Source organism: Rattus norvegicus, chromosome 1, assembly GCF_036323735.1.
Source record: "Rattus norvegicus strain BN/NHsdMcwi chromosome 1, GRCr8, whole genome shotgun sequence".
NCBI lineage: Eukaryota > Metazoa > Chordata > Mammalia > Rodentia > Muridae > Rattus > Rattus norvegicus.
Genome location: NC_086019.1, coordinates 67,908,928 through 67,930,942, shown reverse-complemented (window position 1 = coordinate 67,930,942; position 22,015 = coordinate 67,908,928). Strand labels below are relative to the sequence as shown.

The window sequence follows — 22,015 nt, the reverse complement described above, 5'->3', positions numbered from 1 at the left end:
GAGGTTCCCCAGAAAATTGGCCCTGAAGCACGAAGCAAGTAAAAAGTTAAAACTGCCTCTACAAAAGAATAAATGCAAAAATTGTCCCTTGACTTACTGTTAGGGGTAGTAACTTTTTCCTCTTTTTATTTTTTCTTCTCTTATCTTTGGTGTAATTCCTGAGTAACAAAAAGTAAATCTGTTTCCAAAGACTTCGCACTTGGAATCTTAGCCACCATAGACAGCTAAATCATCCATGCCTCTTCCTTGGATACCATCTGAACTTCCTTGCAGACTCAACAGGTTTACCAATGCCTGAAGTGTACATTTGCTCTCCTCAAAATGCACACCTTTTGTTCTTATGGGCTGTATGCCCACTATCCAATAAAGGAACAGTTGTTTAAAAAAACAAAACACAACAAAAGAGAACATTAAATATTCCTAGGCTTAAAACATATTTTTCCCTCAGTGGTTTTCTCGGTGTTAACTTTTCCAGTTCACAAAATTAATGACCAATGAGATTAAGATTAAGCTGAGCTTTATAAAATACCATGAGCCAATTAGTCTTTTTTTCTGCTAGTTATACTCACTTGGAGATCACAATACTGGAGGTCTGTTAATGCAAAGCTTTTTCTTTTTTTTTTTCTCCATCTTTATTAACTTGATTATTTCTTATTTACATTTCAATTGTTATTCCCTTTCCCGGTTTCCTGGCCAACATCCCCTTAATTCCTCTTTGTCCCCTTCTATATAGGACTAAGTCACTACCCAAAGACTATACATTGACTGATCCTGGGCTCCAAACTCATAGGTAACAATGAATAGCCTTGTAAGAGCACCAGTGGAAGGGGAAGCCCTTGGTCCTGACAAGACTGAACCCCCAGTGAATGGGATTGTTGAGAGAAGGGCAGTAATGAGGGGAAGATGGGGAGGGGAACACCCATATAGAAGTTTTTTCTTAAACTGTAGATTGTCATGTCCTGGTAAGCATGTGGAGAGATTCCATATGCCCTTCGCTGGTTTCCCAAATTCAAAACACCTTGCATAAATCCAATTATTGTTGTACTGTTACTAGGATGTTGCCACTGAGAAATATCATTACTTTAATCAATGTTCAACAGCCGTTTTATATGTTTAATTTTATGCTTTGGACTCAAAGTATAGGATTATCCCATCAAAAAGATAAATTCTCAGAAATAGTCATAACTAAGTTCTGCTTTCTTTCCCTACAGCCACTGACAACCAGAATTTAAGTCTTTAATTATGTCATTTCAAGAATATACTGTGAGTAAAATCATACAGTTTTTAACATTTTTTGTATTGAACATCTTTGTTTACTTATATTGCATTGTTACCAATTTATGAAGATTACAGATGAATATACTATATGCTTGTGTATGTTTGTGTGAGTATGTGTGTCTCTGTCTGTGTGTGTCTGTGTGTGCATATATGTTGTTTGGTTTCGCTTTCTTTTTCATGTTGTGTTTTTGAGAATTTTGTACATTTTATTTATAGTATTCTGTAATGTTACTAGATACTCCTTCATGCCTGAAACCATGCAACTTCATGATTTTTTTCTCTTTAAAGAATAAAACCATAACAAACAATAAAATATATGGATCCAAAATAATAAATTTTAAACCATTTGAAATATAATAAAATGAAATGCTGAATGGCATTCTCTGTGGTAAAATATAATGAATAGAGATTAATCTTATCCAAAATGAATGTTCCTCCTGCAAATCTGTAGCCACAGGAAAGATAACCTACTACCTTTATTTAGTTTTATCATCAGAGTATGTGGATCCAAAGTCAGGAATTCTGTTTCAGTTATGATGAGTTGTGTTCAGATAATGTTACTTGTAGATAATCTATTTCCTCTGGTGTCAAAGAGTATAGGTCCATATATGTGTCATTATTTTTCAGAGGTCTGACAATACCTTAAGTTAACTGTAGGATTCAAATGTGTATTTAAAAAATAGAAATATCAAAAGAAACTTAGAGGAACTGTCAATCTGGTATTATGAAGAAATTTCCAGAGTTCAATATTTAGGGTTTCCTTTCCACTATCTATAAAAAGTAACTAGGAATTTATTCTCCATCCAATGGTATGTGAATAACATTTCTGCTTTGTCTTATGGAGGTGATGATATCATGGTGTGCAACTGATCCACCAAAGAGGAATCTGCAATCCTAATATGTACATTTTACTCACCTGGACAAACCTGCTCTCTTTCATATAATACCATCACTGGACAAGTGATAATACAGAATTTGAAAGCATTCCCGACTCAGACTGACTTTCTGAATAATAATTGTTATATGACCTTGTAGTCATTAATCTGATTCTTACAGTGAGCTGAGTTTTTCATGATATAACCTTAACAACTCCTCATCTGATAAAATTTCTGACTTATCTACACCAAGTCATCTATCTTTTAATATTGAGTAGCTAGTATAGAGAATCAGGAGCTGCTATATGATTGAACTTCCCATGTCCTTTTTGATAATTTTTATCAAATAGAGATAGGCAGCAGCTAATATATTTGAGACAGGCATTCTAACCACAGCAACCTGTCCAATTTTCTGTATATCAATACATGCTATATTTAGAAATTAAAACATACCATCTCTACCTTACATCCAACTAGGCATTAGGTTATAAGAAATACTCTACAACCTGTCATATTCCTGCAGTTAATCTTTGTGCAGTTCATCCAGGTAACACCATGCATTACTATTTTTGTTGCTGTTGCCTTCCCCTTTTCTTATATCTGCACTTATTTAAAATATCTCAGCCCTTCGTACTATATGCTTCTTCCAACACTATATAATCACGTGGTACACAAAATTAAGGCAGTTTCATTTTTCATAATTGTTAATGCCTGCCTGTGAACTCTGAGTATTATTTTCCTGTCCATTCCTTGTTAGTCTCTGAGAATTATTCTGGTTTCTTCTAACTCATTCACTATGAATAAGAAGAATATTTGAACTTCTCTTCAAATATTATTTCCTCTTACTGTTTTCACCCTCCTTAACAGTGTTATCTCTTTATTTTCTTAATTTCTTTATTGATGCAGTCTACTAATTAAATATCCCATTTTCAGGTTCATGTTTTAAACTGATGTTTCAATGTTTATACCAATATTTTTGGACATATATTGGGAAAGTGAGTGATGAGACATAACTAGAGATGGGAATGTGGGTCAATGGAGGGGGCCTGGTAAGTAGAATATGGGTAGTAACACCTGACAACACTGTCAATGTGTCTCAGTGTTCTATTACTCAACTGTGTTGATGATCACAGGATGCCTTCCATTCTTGATGCTGCTGCTAAGGGTAAAAAGTCTAGATTTTTTTTATGTATCCTGGACCCATGCTTGGCTTTTCTATCCAATATAAACCCTGTAAACAATGGGAATATAAAGAGTAAAATCCTTTTTGGAGTGTAATAAAACAAAATGAGAGGTTGAGACTCAACAGCCATAAAGTCCAGGCTGTCATTTTATTCCAAGAAAGCATAGGGCATAATCTGTTCATCTAATATTAAAAGATTGGTATATACAAATTATAATTCTATTAATCATGTCAATGTATATTCCTTCCTTCCTGGCATATCAGTAAAAATACATGGTTTAATAATTAGATTTATATGAGAACCAGTAACATATCCTGCAATGGTCAAAATTTATGTTGATCTAAACTTTATAGTGAGTCACTAGGGGTAGTTATCTTTCTTTACAGACAATAAAATGGACATCTGTGATATAAAAGGACTCAAGGAGAAGTTATTGAAAGAAACATCATTAGATGGTTAGAACTGATTTAAATTTTCTCACACATTTGCAAACCCCTTTTGTAATGATGGCATAAGACCCACTAAAAAATAATTGTGTAGTTCTACTAGAGGGCTTTTGAGGCTAAAGTGTTTTTCTTCCTTCCTTCCTTCCTTCTTCTTTCCTTTCTTTCTTTCTTCTTCCTTCCTTTTCTTTTTTCTTTTTTTTTTTTGGTGTGTGTGTGTGTGTGTGTGTGTGTGTGTGTGTGTGTGTGTCATGGTTATAACACCCTGTATAGAAGGATGACATTTTGTAATTTTAACAAATGTCTGTTTTGCTTGTCAAGTTCCTAGTGCTATGGTATACAAAGCAAATGTAAATCAAAGGGCCAAATTCATAAATACCTTAGGTAGATCAAAACTAAATACTCTTATTACCTTACTATGAAGACAACTTAACTCATTAAAATTCCATTTTATTTATATTTTCTCATAAATTTTATCTCTCAACATCACTCTCTAGATCCTGCCCTCCTCCCTCTTCCACTCTATCTCCACTCTACCTCAGATCTATTCTTCTTTAGAATCTTCCCTTCAGAAAATGCTTCCACCAATGGTGGGAGTAAGCCTTATGTCTAGGCACTGATCTGTTAGTAAAACAGCATGTTGCTTCTCAACCTTTCGGCTCAGACTAAAGGTAGCATATTTTCTTACCAGTTTAATATTAGTCATGTTATCACTTCTTTTCCTTAGTTTCTTTTTTAAGACTACAATAATAATATTTGCTCCTTTACTTTCCTTTTCCAATCTATATTTTACATTCCCTTTAAATCTTTAAAACCAATCATCTTGTTTCATTCATTTTTTTTATTCACATACCTACACAAACACAAATTCACACACACACACACACACACACACACACAAAGGCACTCACAGAAAAAGAGAGACAAAGACAGAGTCAAAGAGAGAGTGATGGGGAAGGATTGAAGAAAAGAGATAGAGGAACATTTACATATATAAATACAATATTTTTAGTCTGTATATTGTTATTTGTATTTATCTATTTTAAGGGCTAATTGTTTGGTACTAGATAACCACTAGTTCCTTCTCTTAAAAAGACATTTTCATTCGTAGGCAAATGGTTGGAACTGGAAAATATCATTTTGAGTGAGCTAACCCAATCACAGAAAGACATACATGGTATGCATTCATTGATAAGTGGCTATTAGCCCAAATGCTTGAATTACCCTAGATGCCTAGAACAAATGAAACTCAAGACGGATGATCAAAATGTGAATGTTTCACGCCTTCTTTAAAAGGGGAACAAGAATACCCTTGGCAGGGAAGAGAGAGGCAAAGATTAAAACAGAGATTAACAAAGATTAAAACTGAAGGAACACCCATTCAGAGCCTGCCCCACATGTGACCCATACATATACAGCCACCCAATTAGACAAGATGGATGAAGCAAAGAAGTGCAGACCGACAGGAGCCGGATGTAGATCGCTTCTGAGAGACACAGCCAGAATACAGCAAATAGAGAGGCAAATGCCAGCAGCAAACCACTGAACTGAGAATAGAACCCCCGTTGAAGGAATCAGAGAAAGAACTGGAAGAGCTTGAAGGGGATCGAGACCCCATATGTACAACAATGCCAAGCAACCAGAGCTTCCAGGGACTAAGCCACTACCTAAAGACTATACATGGACTGACCCTGGACTCTGACCCCATAGGTAGCAATGAACATCTTAGTAAGAGCACCAGTGGAAGGGGAAGCCCTGGGTCCTGCTAAGACTGAACCCCCAGTGAACTAGACTGTTGGGGGGAGGGCGGCAATGGGGGGAGGGTTGGGAGGGGAATAAGCATAAGGAAGGGGAGGGGGGAAGGAGGGAGGGGGATTTTTGCCCGGAAACCGGGAAAGGGAATAACACTCGAAATGTATATAAGAAATACTCAAGTTAATAATAAAAAACAAAAAAACAAAAAAAAAACAAAAAAAAAAGACATTTTCACCAAATGTCTTTATTCTTTATTTGCCTGTACTTGTTGGTTTCTGGTTGGAGTCTCAATAGATCTTCATGACAAAATAAGCCTGTCTATCTACTTCTTCTGTCCTCAGCTCATTCTTGAGCAATTATGTTTGTAAGGTTGTTAGAGTTGCTGACAAGGCTCAGAAACAAATATTTTTGATTGTATGTATCTGTATCTTTTGTAGAAAACTCCTTTATCTTGTTGTCCCTGTACTCTTTACACTGTTCATTTTATAATTATGGGCATACTTAGGGTACAAGAATTATGGCATCAACAGGAATATTTCACTAATATTGTAGCAGTTGGCAGTTGGGACTTCGCCCCCCAAAACTCTGTATTTGAGTTATGGTTTTCTTTACTGACTATCATCTGTTTCTGAAAGAAAATACCTTTGAAAAAATGCACATTGTATTTATATAGAAGAATATGAATAGACCATATGAATGTATTAAGGATTTATGCTGCTCAGAAAAATGCTGATTGGATATTCACCTTAAAGATCCAAGATATCACTACATGAGGTGTTGCTAGATTTCTAGTAAAAATCATGATTTCCTCCTTGTTGAGGAGTTACTAAGTCCACTTAGAACCATCTTGGGTTCCACCAAAATACACATGCCAGTACTGCCCACTTAGGGTTTATATGACACAGTGCTTCTTGATTCACATAATATACATTGATACAATTTTTGATTGCTTCCTTAACTTGTACTGCAGCAAATAATGTTTGCTAACATGAAATCTAGTCCTTCAGAGAATTTTATAACACTTGCAGCTAAGAAACTTCTGGGGACATAGTTTGAAGTTTCTTCTGCACTGTGGACTTAATTTTCACTTATGGGTAAAAAGCAAGTATACTAGCCATATAATTTAGGAAATATATGAGACAAGTATACCCAACAACGCAAAATATTATTGTTTTTGTGACTGGCACTTCAACTGTTGCAGAGAGTCAATATTTTGGGGGAGGGTGTTGGAATAGTCTGACTAGATGGAAAATAATGATCTAAACAAAAAAATATACAGACCTATATGCATTGAAGCCATTTTATGTAGGTATTCCTAGTAAAATTACTTATGACTTTTTCATGTATTCCTATTCCTGTTTAACCCTCTCTGTCCTGTTTTATTTTTTTCTCCTTGTGTACCCTAAACAGATGTTTTTCTCCTTGCCCACCCATTTTCCTGATTTATCCCTTTAATTTTCTATGCCTGATTACTCACCTTCATATTTTTCTATAACTTCCATAATTGTGACATTTCACTTTTATATTTTCTTTGTATTCTCTCTCTCTCTCTCTCTCTCTCTCTCTCTCTCTCTCTCTCTCTCTCTCTCTCTCCCTCTGTGTGTGTGTGTGTGTGCGTGTGTGTGTGTGTGTGTTTGTGTGTGTGTGTGTGTATGGGATATTATTCTTTAGTTGCTTTCATACCCCTCAGTCACCAACCACATTGAAGCCAATGTCTACCTTTGTTCACTTCCTTTTACATTCCTTCCTATGTGTATATTGAATATAGATTTGCAGCTTAACTCCTTGTTCATATTTTATGTCATTCTAAATCTATCCATATTCCTCTCTTTTAATGTCCTTATATAAGTCATTCTAAATCTATCAATATTCCTCTCTTTTAGTGTCCTTATATAATTCCCCAGACTTCAAAAAACTCAGAATTTCACATTACTTTTCATGTTTTTCCAATGTGTATATTTATGTTTTTATCACCACTTCGGTACACATTTTCACCACCATAAATACTATACAGTTAAAGTATTATACATTCTTTTTTAGATGCCCATAATGACATATGCTCTTACAATCCCACAGACTGGCTTAGCTTAGCCTGCACTTTTCCAGAGTCTTCAAGAAAGTCTGTGTAGTGAATGAAATACATCTCCCAGGACTTGATCAGCATCCCAATTTTCTTCGTGTCTTCAATGATGTTGGAACAATCAATAGGAAACCATCTAAATAAAACAAAGCTTTCGTTCCTGCAAGAGGTAGGGTGGGTAGTTGTTCATTATTGATCACTAAGAGGAGGTTGGTTGCTCTTTGGTAATGGTTAGGGTCATTAAAAACGAAAATATTCAGGGATCTTTTTATGTCTATCCCCTATATTCTTCTTTTTGTCTTCTCTATTGTTTGTGGGTAAAACTGGGGAAATGTGGAGCTAATAGGAGTATACAGCATTGTATCACTGTTAAAGGAAAAAAAGCACAAATTATTTTATCTCCTTTTAGAATAAGAAAGTGACAAAAGCCTCAACTATCTTAGATTGGTAAGAATATTTTTATGATGAGAGAAAATTTAAGGCTATAAAAACCTATTCAGTTAAAGAACTCAATTACAGAAATGCAGGAAAACACAAACAAACAAGCAGAAGCCTATAGAGAGGAAGTACAAAAATCCCTGAAAAAATTCCAGGAAAACAAAATCAAACAGGTTAAGGTATTAAAAATCGAAATAGAAGCAATAAAGAAAGCACAAAGGGAGACAACACTGGATATAGTAAACCAAAGGAAGAGACAAGGAGTCAAAGATACAAGCATCACCAACAGAATACAAGACATAGAAGAGAGAATCTCAGCAGCAGAAAATTTCATAGAAATCATCGACACAACTGTCAAAGATAATGTAAAACGGAAAAAGCTACTGGCCCAAAACATACAGAAAATCCAGGATACAATGAGAAGATCAAACCTAAGGATAATAAGTAGAGAAGAGAGTAAAGACTCCCAACTCAAAGGACCAATAAATATGTTCAAGAAAATCATAGAAGAAAACTTCCCTAACCTAAAGAAAGAGATGCCTATAAACATTCAAGAAGCCTGCAGAACTCCAAATAGATTGAACCAGAAAAGAAACTCCTCCTGTCACATAATAGTCAAAACACTATTGCACAAAACAAAGAAAGAATATTAAAAGCAGTAATGGAAAAAGGTCAAGTAACATATAAAGGCAGACTTATCAGAATTTACACCAGATTTCTCACCAGAGACTATGAAAGCCACAAGATCCTAGACAGATATCATACAGACCATAAGGAAACACAAATGCCAACCCAGGTTACTGTATCCAGCAAAAATCTCAATTAACATAGATGGAGAAACCAAGATGTTCCATGACAAAAACAAATTTACACAATATTTTTCTACAAATCTAGATCTACAAAGGACAATAAATGGTAAAACCCAACACAAGAAGGCAAGTTACACCCTAGAGAAAGCAAGAAACTAATCGTTTTGCAACAAAACAAAGAGAAGAAAAGCACACAAACATAATCTAACCTCCAAATATGAATATAACAGGAAGCAACAATCACAATTCCTTAATGTCTCTCAACATCAGTTGACTCAATTACCCAATAAAAAATGCAGATTAAAAAACTGGATACCCAATGAGGATCCGGCATTTTGCTGCCTACAGGAAACACACCTCAGAAAAAAGACAGATACTACCTCAGATTAAAAGGCTGGAAAACAACTTTCCAAGCAAATGGTCTGAAGAAGCAAGTGTGAGTAGCCATTCTAGTATCGAATAAAATCGATTTTCAACCAAAAGTCATCAAAAGACAAGGAAGGACACTTCATATTCATCAAGGGAAAAATCCACCAAGATGAACTCTCAATCCTAAATGTCTATGCTCCAAATACAATGGCACCTACATACATATAAGAAACCTTACTAATGCTGAAAGTATACATTGCACTTCAGACAAAAATAGTAGGAGATTTCAACATCCCACTCTGATCAATGGAAAGTTCATGGAATCAGAAATTAAACAGAGACATAGACAGACTAACTCAAGTCATGAACCAAATGGACTTAGCAAATATTTATACAAGATTCTATCCTGAAACAAAAGGATATACCTTCTTCTGAGCACCTCATGGTACTTTCTTCAAAACTGACCATTTAATCAGTCATAAGGCAGACATCAACAGATACAGGAAGATAGGAAAAAAATCCCATGTGTTGTATCAGACCACCACAGACTAAAGCTGGTCTTCAATAACAATAAGGGAAGAACGCCCACATATACATGGAAGCTGAACAATGCTCTACTCAACGATAACCTGGTCAAGGAATAAAGAAAGAAAGAAATTAAAAATTTCATAGAATTTAATGAAAATGAAGGTACAACATACCCAAACTTATGGGACACAATGAAAGCTGTGCTAAGAGGAAAACTCATAGCTCTGAGTGCCTGCAGAAAGAAACAGGAGAGAGCACATGTCACCAGCCTGAAAGCATACCTAAAAGCTCTAGAACAAAAAGAAGCAAATACACCCAGGAGGAGTAGAAGGCAGGAAATAATCAAACTCAGAGCTGAAATCAACCAAGTAGAAACAAAAAGGACCATAGAAAGAATCAACAGAACCAAAAGTTGGTTCTTTGAGAAATCAACATGATAGATAAACCCTTAGCCAGACTAATGAGAGCCACACAGAGAGTGTGTCCAAGTTAACAAAATCAGAAATGAAAAGGGAGACATAACTACAGAAACAGAGAAAATTCAAAAAATCATCACATCCTACTACAAAAACCTTTATTCAACAAAATTTGAAAATGTGGACAAAATGGACAATTTCCTAGACAGACACCAGGTACCGAGGTTAAATCAGGAACAGATAAACCATTTGAACAACCCCATAACTCCTATCGAAATAGAAGCAGTCATTAAAGGTCTCCCAACCAAAAAGAGCCCAGGTCCAGATGGGTTCAGAGTACAATATTATCAGACCTTCATAGAAGACCTCATACCAATACTATCCAAATTATTACACAAAATTGAAACAGATGGAGCACTACCGAATTCCTTCTATGAAGCCACAATTACTCTTATACTAAAGCACACAAAGACCCAACAAAGAAAGAGAACTTCAGACCAATTTCCCTTATGAATATCGACGCAAAAATACTCAATAAAATTCTGGCAAACCGAATCCAGGAACAAATCAAAACAATCATCCACCATGATCAAGTAGGCTTAATCCCAGGCATTCAGGGACGGTTTAATATATGGAAAACCATCAACGTGAACCATAATATAAACAAACTGAAAGAACAAAACCACATGATCATTTTATTAGATGCTGAGAAAGCATCTCCCTAAACCCTCCCCCTCTGCCTCTGTATGGGTGTTCCCCTCCCCAGCCTCCCTCCACTTCCGCCCTCCCCCCAACAATTACGTTCACTCGGGTTCAGTCTTGGCAGGACCAAGGGCTTCCCCTTCCACTGGTGCTCTTAATAGGCCATTCATTGCTACCTATGAGGTTGGAGCCCAGGGTCAGTCCATGTATAGTCTTTGGGTAGTGGCTTAGTTGCTGGAAGCTCTGGTTGGTTGGCATTGTTGTTCATTTGGGGTCTTGAACCCCTTCAAGCTCTTTCAGTCCTTCCACTGATTCCTTCAACGGGGGTCCCGTTCTCAGTTCAGTGGTTTGCTGCTGGCATTCGCCTATGTATTTGCTGTAATCTTGCTGTGTCTCTCAGCAGAGATCTACATCCGGTTCCTATTGGCCTGCACTTGTTTGCTTCATTCCTTTTGTCTAATTGGGTGGCTGTATATGTCCCACATGTGGGACAGGTCCTGAATGGGTGTTCCTTCTGCCTCTGTTTTAATCTTTGCCTCCCTATTCCCTGCCAAGGGTATTCTTGTTCCCCTTCTGAAGAAGGAGTCAAGCATTTGCATTTTGATCATCTGTCTTGAGTTTCATGTGTTCTGTGCATCTAGGGCAATTCAAGCATTTGGGCTAATAGCCACTTATCAATGAGTGCATACCATGTGTGTTCTTCTGTGATTGGGTTACCTCACTCAGGATGATATTTTCCAGATCCATCCATTTGCCTATGAATTTCATAAAGTCATTGTTTTTGATAGCTGAGTAATATTCCTTTGTGTAGATGTACCACATTTCTGTATCCATTCCTCTGTTGAAGGGCATCTGGGTTCTTTCCAGCTTTTGCTATTATAAATAAGGCTGCTATGAACATAGTGGAGCATGTGTCTTTTTTATATGTTGGGTCATCTTTTGGGTATATGCCTAAGAGAGGTATAGCTGGGTCCTCAGGTAGTTAAATATCCCATTTTCTGAGGAACCTCTAGACTGATTTCCAGAATGGTTGTACCAGTCTGCAATCCCAACAACAATGGAGGACTGTTCCTCTTTCCCACATCCTCACCAGCATTTGCTGTCACCTGAGTTTTTGATCTTAGCCATTCTCACTGTTGTAGGTGATATCTCAGGGTTGTTTTGATTTGCATTTCCCTTGTGACTAAAGACGTTGAACATTTCTTTATGTGTTTCTCAGCCATTAGACATTCCTCAACTGTGAATTCTTTGTTTGGCTCTGAACTCCATTTTTAATAACTACCTGAGGATCCAGCTATACCTCTCTTGGGCATATACCCAAAAGATGCCCCAACATATAACAAAGACACATGCTCCACTATGTTCATAGCAGCCTTATTTATAATAGCCAGAAGCTGGAAAGAACCCAGATGCCCTTCAACAGAAGAATGGATACAGAAAATGTGGTACATCTACACAATGGAATACTACTCAGCTATCAGAAAGAACGACTTTATGAAATTCATAGGCAAATGGATGGAACTGGAAAATATTATCCTGAGTGACGTAACCCAGTCACAGAAAAACACACATGGTATGTACTCACTGATAAGTGGATATTAGCCCATCTGCTCAAATTACACAAAATGCACAGAATACGTGGATCTCAAGAAGGATGACCAAAATGCAAATGCTTCACTCTTTCTTTAAAATGGGAGCAAGAATACCCTTGGGAGGGGATAGGGAGTCAAAGTTTAGGGCAGAGACTGAAGGAATACCTGTTCAGAGCCTGCCCCACATGTGGCCCATACATATACATCCACCAAACTAGATAAGATGGATGGAGCGAAGAAGTGCAGACTGACAGGAACTGGATGTAGATCTCTCCTGAGAAACACAGACACAATATGGCAAATATATAGGCAAATACCGGCAGCAAACCACTGAAGTGAGAAGGGGACACCTGTTGAAGGAATCTTAGAAAGAACTGAAAGAGCTTGAAGGGGTTCAAGACCCCATATGAACAACAATGCCAACCAACCAGAGCTTGCAGGGACTAAGCCACTACCCAAAGACTATACATGGACTGACCCTGGGCTCCAACCTCATAGGTAGCAATGAATAGCCTAGTAAGAGCACCAGTGGAAGGGAAAGCCCTTGGTCCTGCCAATGATGGACCCTCAGTAAACAGGATTCTTGGGGGAGGGTGGTAATGGGGGGAGGGTGGGGAGGGAAACACCTTTATAGAAGGGGAAAGGGAGGGATTAGGGGGATGTTTGCCTGGAAACCAGGAAAGCAAACAACATTTTTAATGTAAATAAGAAATACTCAATTTAATAAAGAAGAAAAGAATCATTCATCTAAGATGTATTTCTAACATCTTATGTCTTTGCTAATTGCTCAGAACAAAACTAATAAATACATTAGGTGAGTAACAACATAAGTTTCCTGGCTCCCATGGTAATCCTTTTCTAAGGTAATAGATTTAGAAAAAAAACTCAATCACATAGGGGCTTGAAGAAGGTTCCTGGTTGCTAAAAGAGATGCAATTCTTATCTCTTCAAAGAGGACCTTGTGTGCAAGAAGTCATCTAGGAAAGGGTAAAAACTAGCAAGTAATATTCCTGAGATTGTCTCAAAATGAACTATGGGGGATGAGTCCTTCTAGCATTTTAGGAAAGGTTTCTGTTATTATTAGTAATATATTAGAATCACTATGTATGTAGCTCACCATTTTGAGCAGATTCCTGCAGAGCAATGAAGATGTACTATCTTAGTTGATTTCTTAGTTTTTAAATGATGATCCTATAAGAATTCTTAAATTGTACTAGTAAATATTAAGCCCTTTATGATAGGATGGTTCTCTGATATGAAAACTGCAACGAGAACTCTATGCCAGTCATCAAGTGCCATGAGATAACTGTTTTTGACATAGAATGCAGACATTTACAATTTACATTGCACATTCCAAGACGTTGTAAACCTTTATCTACATTCATAAGAACTAACAATTTATTGTGTGTACAAGCACAAAACGTTCACTGGGCTTATCTACATAAAACTTCAATGATAACTCAGTCACAAAAAAGCTTGGTTTTTAACTTAATTTATACCTGTGGAGCCAGTTATGGAAATTTTGGCTAGTTTTCTTTAAGAAAAACATTCTCTGTCATACCTTCTTATTCAACTTATCATCTGAATTTTTAGATAAAGTTGTGGTGAATTGTTTCTCATGTGATGATGTATGCTGAAAGTTGAATAACTTCTAAGGGCATAGAAAGTGGAGAGTGAATTTTTGGAGAAGAAAATTTTTGGGGAGAGAATTTTTGGAAAAGAAGAGCTTAGAAATAAAGACTAAAAACACTTTTCAAAGTGTCTCTTTTTCTCCTTGTGAGTGAATTTTGCTAACAGATAGTAGCTCTAGGAACACCAGGTCTGAGACATGAAATTCCTGTGGGTATAAGAACAAATGATACTTTACTTAATTCCCTGCTATATAACCATGAGGTGCAAAACAACAGAAACTCTACAGTATTTATCCTCACAGGAACACAGACTAGCAGGCAGGGTACTGCTACAAAGTAACTTAGATTGAAGACACTTAAACATTTTATTATTTTAAAAAGCCACCCTAATTTTCCAAGACCAGTTTTTGCCACCCCAGGCAATCTTTCCACTCAGCTACCTTCAAGAGAAAACAACTAGAGCTGGCCTCTAACACTTTTGCCCCTTCCATTAACCTAAGATTGGTTCCTATTAACTTGTCAAGGTCAATGCTTTACAATCCTGGAAGACAGCCTAGACAGATTAGAATAAATGTTTTTTGCCTTTTTTTCACCCATAAAGGAGCTATTTTTATTTCTGTACTGTGCTCAATTTTAGGGCCAATAAATTTTCCAGTCTCTTTATATGAACTGAATCCATAACTAAAAGTTTTATTTGCTATTAAATAGCGTTAATTTGAATTCATTATATTAAAAGCAAAACCTAAATTATTTGTTTTATAAAAGCTACTTTTGTAAATTTTAAAAGTTAATTAAGAAGTATAAATTCGCTGTCTTTCAACTTATAAATAAAAAATCCTTTAATGCTTTCAGAAGTAATGCAATTAATTACAGTAACAAGGATGATTTTGTTTCCTCTTTATATTTTTCATATTAAGTTTAGCATGATTAACAAGAAAGAAACAAAATTTGTCTTCTTAGTTATGCTTTAGAAGGACAAGTTGTCCTTAAACCCTTGAGAGATCTTCAAAATATGGTGATTAATATGTTTTAAAAGCAATAATGAAAAGAAGCTTCTCATGGTAGAGAGAGACATCAGGTCCTGGTAACATTTTTTTTTCTCTTCCATCAATGATAATGATCAAAAAAGAAGCTTCACTGTGACCTTGCTCCGAATGTGTGAAAACTGGCTACTGTGATATAAACTACCTGTAACCTTGACAGCAGACAGCGTAAGTTTTCAACCTTCAGGACTCTGGCTAATTGATTGCCCCACATTAACTCCAGAGAGTAAGACATTTGCACCAAGTTCTTAATTCATAGTATACACTGTCAGAAATTCAGGGTTCAGATGCCAAATGTATGCCCTCAGTGACATACATAACTTTGGTTACTCTCCAGTAAATCTCTCTGTCAATTTGATTAAATTCAGACCCTGTTATTCCAAATATTTCTATTGCTTCCTATCATCTTATTGTTATAAAAACTAATGCATTTCTTTTTATTTGTGTATGTATGTGTTTCTGTGCTTGTGTGTGTGTGTGTGTTTGTGCGTGCGTGTTTGAATTAGTATTTGATTTTGAATTAGAGCTAGATTTGGAGATTTGGTGATTACAAGCCATTAACATTTCTGAGAGCAAATCGTGGGCTCTGTGGATAAAGATCTCTCTTAATTGTTTAACCAGTTCGCCCCTCACCAAAAATTGTTTCTTGCAAATCTTAATCAATATATTTATACATATAGATAATTCTTCAAAGATCCAACCTAATTTAATAACAACCATCTCTGCCCTTATCTCTATACCAACACAATTTTAATTTTAATACTGTTTTCCTCAATCAATTCCACTTTGTAGTGCCCAAATTTCTTGAGTAGGAGACCATAAAAGAATCCAATTTGCCTATCAGTGATCAGATTACTAAAATACACTAACTCTTCTTCCAGCAGTTAGGAAGTTTTAATGCTGTTGTCCGTTGAGTAGAAATGCACAAATAAAGTCATATGTTTAAGTGTTTAAGTGCTTGGCCCATACTGAGTGGCACATTTAGGTGGTATGGCACATTTAGGAGGTATAGTCTTGCAATAGGATCTATGTCACTATTAGAGGAAGTATATATGTCTAGGAAGCTCAAGTCTGCTCAGGGTCATCATTTCTTCTGCCTGCAGATGAAAATTTACAACTTTCATCTCCTTCTCTAAGACCATGTCTTCTTGCACATTGTCATGCTTTCCACCATAACAAAATGGATAAAAACTATGAAACTGAAAGCCAGCCTGAAATAAATGTTTTTTTTCCTTTTAAGTGTTGCTAGGATAATTGTGTCTATTCATACTAATAAAAACCAACACAGAAATTGAAATCAGGGACTCAATTTTTGTTGTGATTGGCAAGGTTCAAGATCGGTGTAATATTGACTTTGTGACCTTGGGGGAGAAAATCAGTGTAAAGCATTAAATGTTGCTTAATGGGCCATTGTAGGAGGAACTTGGAACAGAAAAGCATTTCTGAGTGTGGCTTGAAATCTGTATTCATGCTCAAGTGGTTTCAGAGGAGATTAATGTAAGGATGTTCCATTGGGATTTTGCTTCTTACATTGGCAAATACTATTGCTGTTTTTGACCTAGTCCAAAAAGTCTTCCTGAAGATAAAGTGAAGAGATAAAGTTTAAATCCTTTGGCAGAGAAAATCTCAAGACAGTCTAGTACTGGCTCTGTTTTATGGTTATTACTGTCTACTCTTAAGGCTATCTTTAATGAAAAGGAAGAGACTAAGGAAGAAAAATGTGCATACTGTTCAGATTGTATATTTTTAAACAATACACAAAATATAAAAATCAAGAAGTAAAATGTAATAAGAAATGAACGGAGTTAAATTTCTTATTTAAATAAACAGACTACTGGGATCCTGATGGTAAATGGAAAAAAGGCAGTGGAGACCTCAGCACAAGATTCTAACCAGCTTATTCTATAACTTATGAAAAAGATAAATTTACAGGTGGGTGTGGATGTGCACACCTGTAATTCCAATTGGTGGATCACTGACTTGGAAGCCAGTCTGAACTACATATGGTGGTTTCAAAATATCCAAACATAGATTGTAAGGGGAACCAAAATGTATAGAAAGATGGTGAAGATCTAATTTTATGAGAGTGCCACATTCTAGCCCTTATGAGCAGCATAACTTGACAGTTACAGCCATGAGGTTCTGAAATTACGAGTAAAGGAAAGAATAAGGGTGTTGTGGAAACTATCTCTGTTATTAAGGAAAAATAATAAGGCTGTGTTTATCATGAATGTCTTTTCATTGATACACAGAGGGGCCAATATGTGAAGTTCTAAAGGATAAGCCTGCATTGCCATGTAGACCTAAAGATGTAGAAGATTTCTGAACCCGGGGTTACCAAATAAGCTATGCTGCTAATAGGATATGGAGCAATCCCAAAAGAAGCACATGGCTTCAAATATGGAGATGCAGTGTTTAATTTTCTGAGATAGTTGCTTGTTTGTTTTTGTTTTGTTTTTGTTTTGTTTTTGTTTGTTTTGGTCCAGTATTCCTCACTTTGCTCCACTACCTCAAATTTGAAATGATAGTATATATTCTGTGTCATTTTAAGTTAGAAGTATGTAATCTGCTCTTTTATTTTACTTTTACTGAGAATTAAAGCTGAGATAATGCAGAATTCTCAGAGAGAATCTGAGCCTTTAAACATTTTAAAGGATGTTTTAAAATATGGAAACTTTTGAAATTAGTCTAAAATCATTTTTAATTATGTTATGGCTACAAGTCTGCAAAGGCCAAGAAATGGAAAGAAGTGGTTTGAACATGAATGCCTCCAATAGTCTATTGTGGTTAAATGTTTTGCCTATAATAAGTGGTACTATTCAGATCTATGGCCCTTGGAGTAAGGTGTAGACTTCCTAAAGAAAGTGTGTTACTATTGGGGAAGGCTTTTGCATCTAAGAAGCTCAAGCCTGGACCATCTGTCTCATTTTCTAATTGTCCTACATGTGGATTATGATGTACATCTATAGAAGATGGTTTCTGCAGGTATAGGGCTATAACCATAATAGACACGCTTTGAAACTGTAAAGTAGTCCCTAATAAATGTTTCTCTTCATGCTAGTGGTCGTGGACATTGTGTCTCCTCACAGAAACAATATGCTAAGAAAAATAGCCTCTCATCTTGGGTTGGTGTGAATGCATACATTCGCTCTACATGCTGGTGTTTCATTTGATATGAACATTCTAAGGTCTGTTGTAATGTGTGCTGTGAAATCAAGAATATAATTTCCTTACAGTATTGAGAAATCATCCTACCTTTGATATTATTCTAAACCACTGATTCAAAGAACAAGAGTTTTCAGAATCTTTCCACTGCTCCTGAGCTAAGTTCCATAAACCTTTCGGGGGAAGGAAAAGTTATACAATAAAACCATAATGAAGGATTTTTCTGTGATAAACAAACATTGACACTGAAGCAATATATGACCTCATAGGTAGCAATGAATATCCTAGTAAGAGCACCAGTGGAAGGGGAAGCCCTGGGTCCTGCTAAGACTGAACCCCCAGTGAACTAGACTGTTGGGGGGAGGGGGACAATGAGGGGAGGGTGGGGAGGGGAACACCGATAAGACAGGGGAGGGGGGAGGGGGATGTTTGCCCGGAAACTGGGAAAGGGAATAACACTCGAAATGTATATAAGAAATACTCAAGTTAATAAAAAAAAATTTGCTATCAATGGACAATTATGGTCTTTCAGAAAAAAAGGATACTTTTCTGAAATGAAGAAAGACTCTGAGAATAAAACATTCCAATTAAAAAATTCATGATCTGGGTTAATATTTCAAGAAAGAATATGAGTACATGTCTATGAAACAGTGATCACAGGCAGAGTAGGAGACAGAAACAAGAGAATCTCTACAAGTGTCCTTTGTAGAAAATTTGGACAATGTGGATAGAAAATAAATAAAACAAGCAGCCATATGTGATATTTTAAGACTTAGCTACTAGAACTTAGTATAAAGAGGCAGGTTGAAATTTATTAATTCAATACCAGCCTGATATACACAACAACTTCCATTAAAGTCAGACTTTGCTTTCATGAATCAACTAAGCAAGCAATTGATAACAAAATGAAAGAAAGGCACAAATAAATAAAATAGACTATTTCTAAATAAGGAGAATAGCTATTTGTAACCTGGATGTTTTCTTCTCTTGCAATCATAGTTATAGACCTCCATAAAACTGTACATACAAAGAGACATACATGTATACAGGGAAATAGACAAATACCTAAAATATAAACTTGCAATGTTTTATCTTTAATCTTATCAAATTAGTGGTACCTACTGGCTTTTCTCTGCCAGTTCTAAGCTTGTGTGGTTACAATTCCAGATTGCCATACTGAAAAATTAATGTCAAAGAAATTGCAACAGTGACTCCATATGGAATATATTAGATAATCTTGGACTATTATTTAATTAAGATGTTGTTTCTAAAGTCTGATTTATTTTGTTAAAAATAGTGGGATTTCATAACTGAAGAGCTCAGAATGACAAGATAAACATACCAGAAAATCTGTTATTTTAGGAGAAAGTGCTTCCTGAGTTTTAGACTAAAATTATTTGGTATCATCTAATAAAAAATAAATAGAGTATGCCTTGAGAAAATACAATTAATGAGTAAACTTGTCAAATCTTTACCTATGCAACAAATCTAATTCCATCTATTCAGGATAAAAATGTTTTATATATTTTATTGAAATAAAGATGAACAATAAAGTTTACTATACTCTATATGTGGTCTATGTATTATTCCTCCTGTAATTTTTGCCAATTTCAAAGGTACAATTTTAAGAACTACCAGTGTATTCAGGCTCTGTTAATTGTCATTGAGGGGATCAATGGGAACCCAAATATTTAACCTAATATATCACTTGGATTTGATTTCTACAATGCCTGCATAACTGAGAAGGAAACTCTTATAAATGCATTTATTTGGCTCACAGCCAGAAGGAAGAAAAAGATTTTTGCCAAATTACAACTGTAACAAGAAAAAATTTTCTGCTGCACTCACAGGAACATCATGGACAACATCTGGCCAAATTGGCACATTATATCTTTAAATTTCCACAGGTGAGAAAATCTGAAGTGTGGGTACTAGTAATCACATCTCTTCATTGATGTTATAGGTATTTTCAAACTACAAGAGGGATATTTGAATTTTTTAAGCATCAAAACAAATGCCCAGACACATGGATAAAAACCAAGTTTCTCTTGCATGCAAGAGAAATGACAGTGAAGTGAATAGAACCAGGTAGTTATTTGAAACTAACAGAATAGGCAAAAATATCTGTAAAATTCTGTAAATGGAATTATTCTTTAAAATTGGGACAAAACTATCTTTCTTTTCCTGATGTCGTTTGTTGCTTCAGGAATAAAATTGTATTTGATGTTAGTACTATTTTTCTTACTTGGTTCAGCTTTCCTTTGGACCTTGTGATTCCATCTTGAGCGACAGAAGTGCCTCTTGAGTGCCTCTCTCTATCAGATGGCCCCAAAGTACACATCTCTTTCACTTGGCATTATCTCTTTGCTGGTTCATTTTAGGTGGTACTGGGCGGGTCTCATCCTTCCTGACTGCAAAGGGAATAAAATTCTACCAGGTTTCAGAAAAGAGATGCAGGGAAAAAGAATCTGCATAATTTTTGTGAAAATGATCCCTGTTACATGGACTTCATATATTTTAATAAATTTTGGGAATATATGGATGAGATAAATGTCACAATTATTTGTGGCAATATTGATCCTCTATCAGGTCTAATGAGAAATATTAGGCAAAGGTTATTGACATGGAAAGTCTAGGTCATGAACATTGAACCTCATGTTACTGACTATGCTGATTATTTCCTGCTAGACTCTTTTAATGGGAGCTTAATTTTTATTCATTATAGAACGAGTTTTGAGTTTACCTGTTTCATTCAGCTAATTCTTACAAATACCAAGAAAACATTTATCTTTATAAGTTGTGGCACTTGTTCTTCAAGTGATCATATTCTGATATTGATTGTCAACTTTTGTACAACTGTCAAGCCAATGCTTATTTTGATTTATTACAAAGTCACATGTTTGACAAAGTCATTAGTGAAGACAGCAACATTATATATAAGGCCATTTATGCTGTGACTCACAGTCTGTATCACATGAGTATTCAACAAGTACAAATACAACCCCATTAAAATAGGGAAGTGATGGTGTTCTTGCCCTGGCAGGTAATAACCATGCTACTAAATTGTATTATCAGCACTCTGATATAAACGATGGGCAATGATAGTCATTTCTGGATTATAAAATTCTGTTTATGTTGTCCACAATCACTGAAATTTTTGTGTTTTGAAATTTATATAAAATAAAGGCAGTTTCAAGTGTGTTATGCTGGGTTGGGGATTTAGCTCAGTGGTAGAGCGCTTGCCTAGCAATCGCAAGGCCCTGGGTTCGATCCTCAGCTCCGGAAAAAAAAACATTAAACTCAAGTGTGTTATGCTGAGAAATGGAATACAAGATATCAAAGTATTTCTATAATCAATACCAATTTCATGTTATTAATTCCTAGATATACAATATTCTTATGGTAATAGTTGCAATAAAATCAGTAGTTTCTCTATGCATTTTTTACAATAGGAATAAATGAGTGAACATTTAAGTTAAACAATGATGGTGGTTTTATCTTAAATAATTCCCTTAATTATCCCTGAGACATCAGCACCCTCATTTCAGACACTTCATTTCTGAAGATAATTTGAAAGCAAATGGTTCTGCCTTGGTCCCAAAAAAGTTAATATTTGCATGATTCAGACATCATTGATTCATTACTTGAGGTTGATTTTTAGTTTTCTCTTGAAACTAATGGGCATTCAGAAGCAGAATGGTATCCTA

At 35.7% G+C, this 22,015-nt stretch overlaps 1 pseudogene; it reads left to right on the top strand.

The window, feature by feature from the left end:
- LOC134484174 (vomeronasal type-2 receptor 116-like) overlaps positions 1–22,015 on the top strand; it is a 56,275-nt pseudogene that overhangs the window by 12,952 nt on the left and 21,308 nt on the right.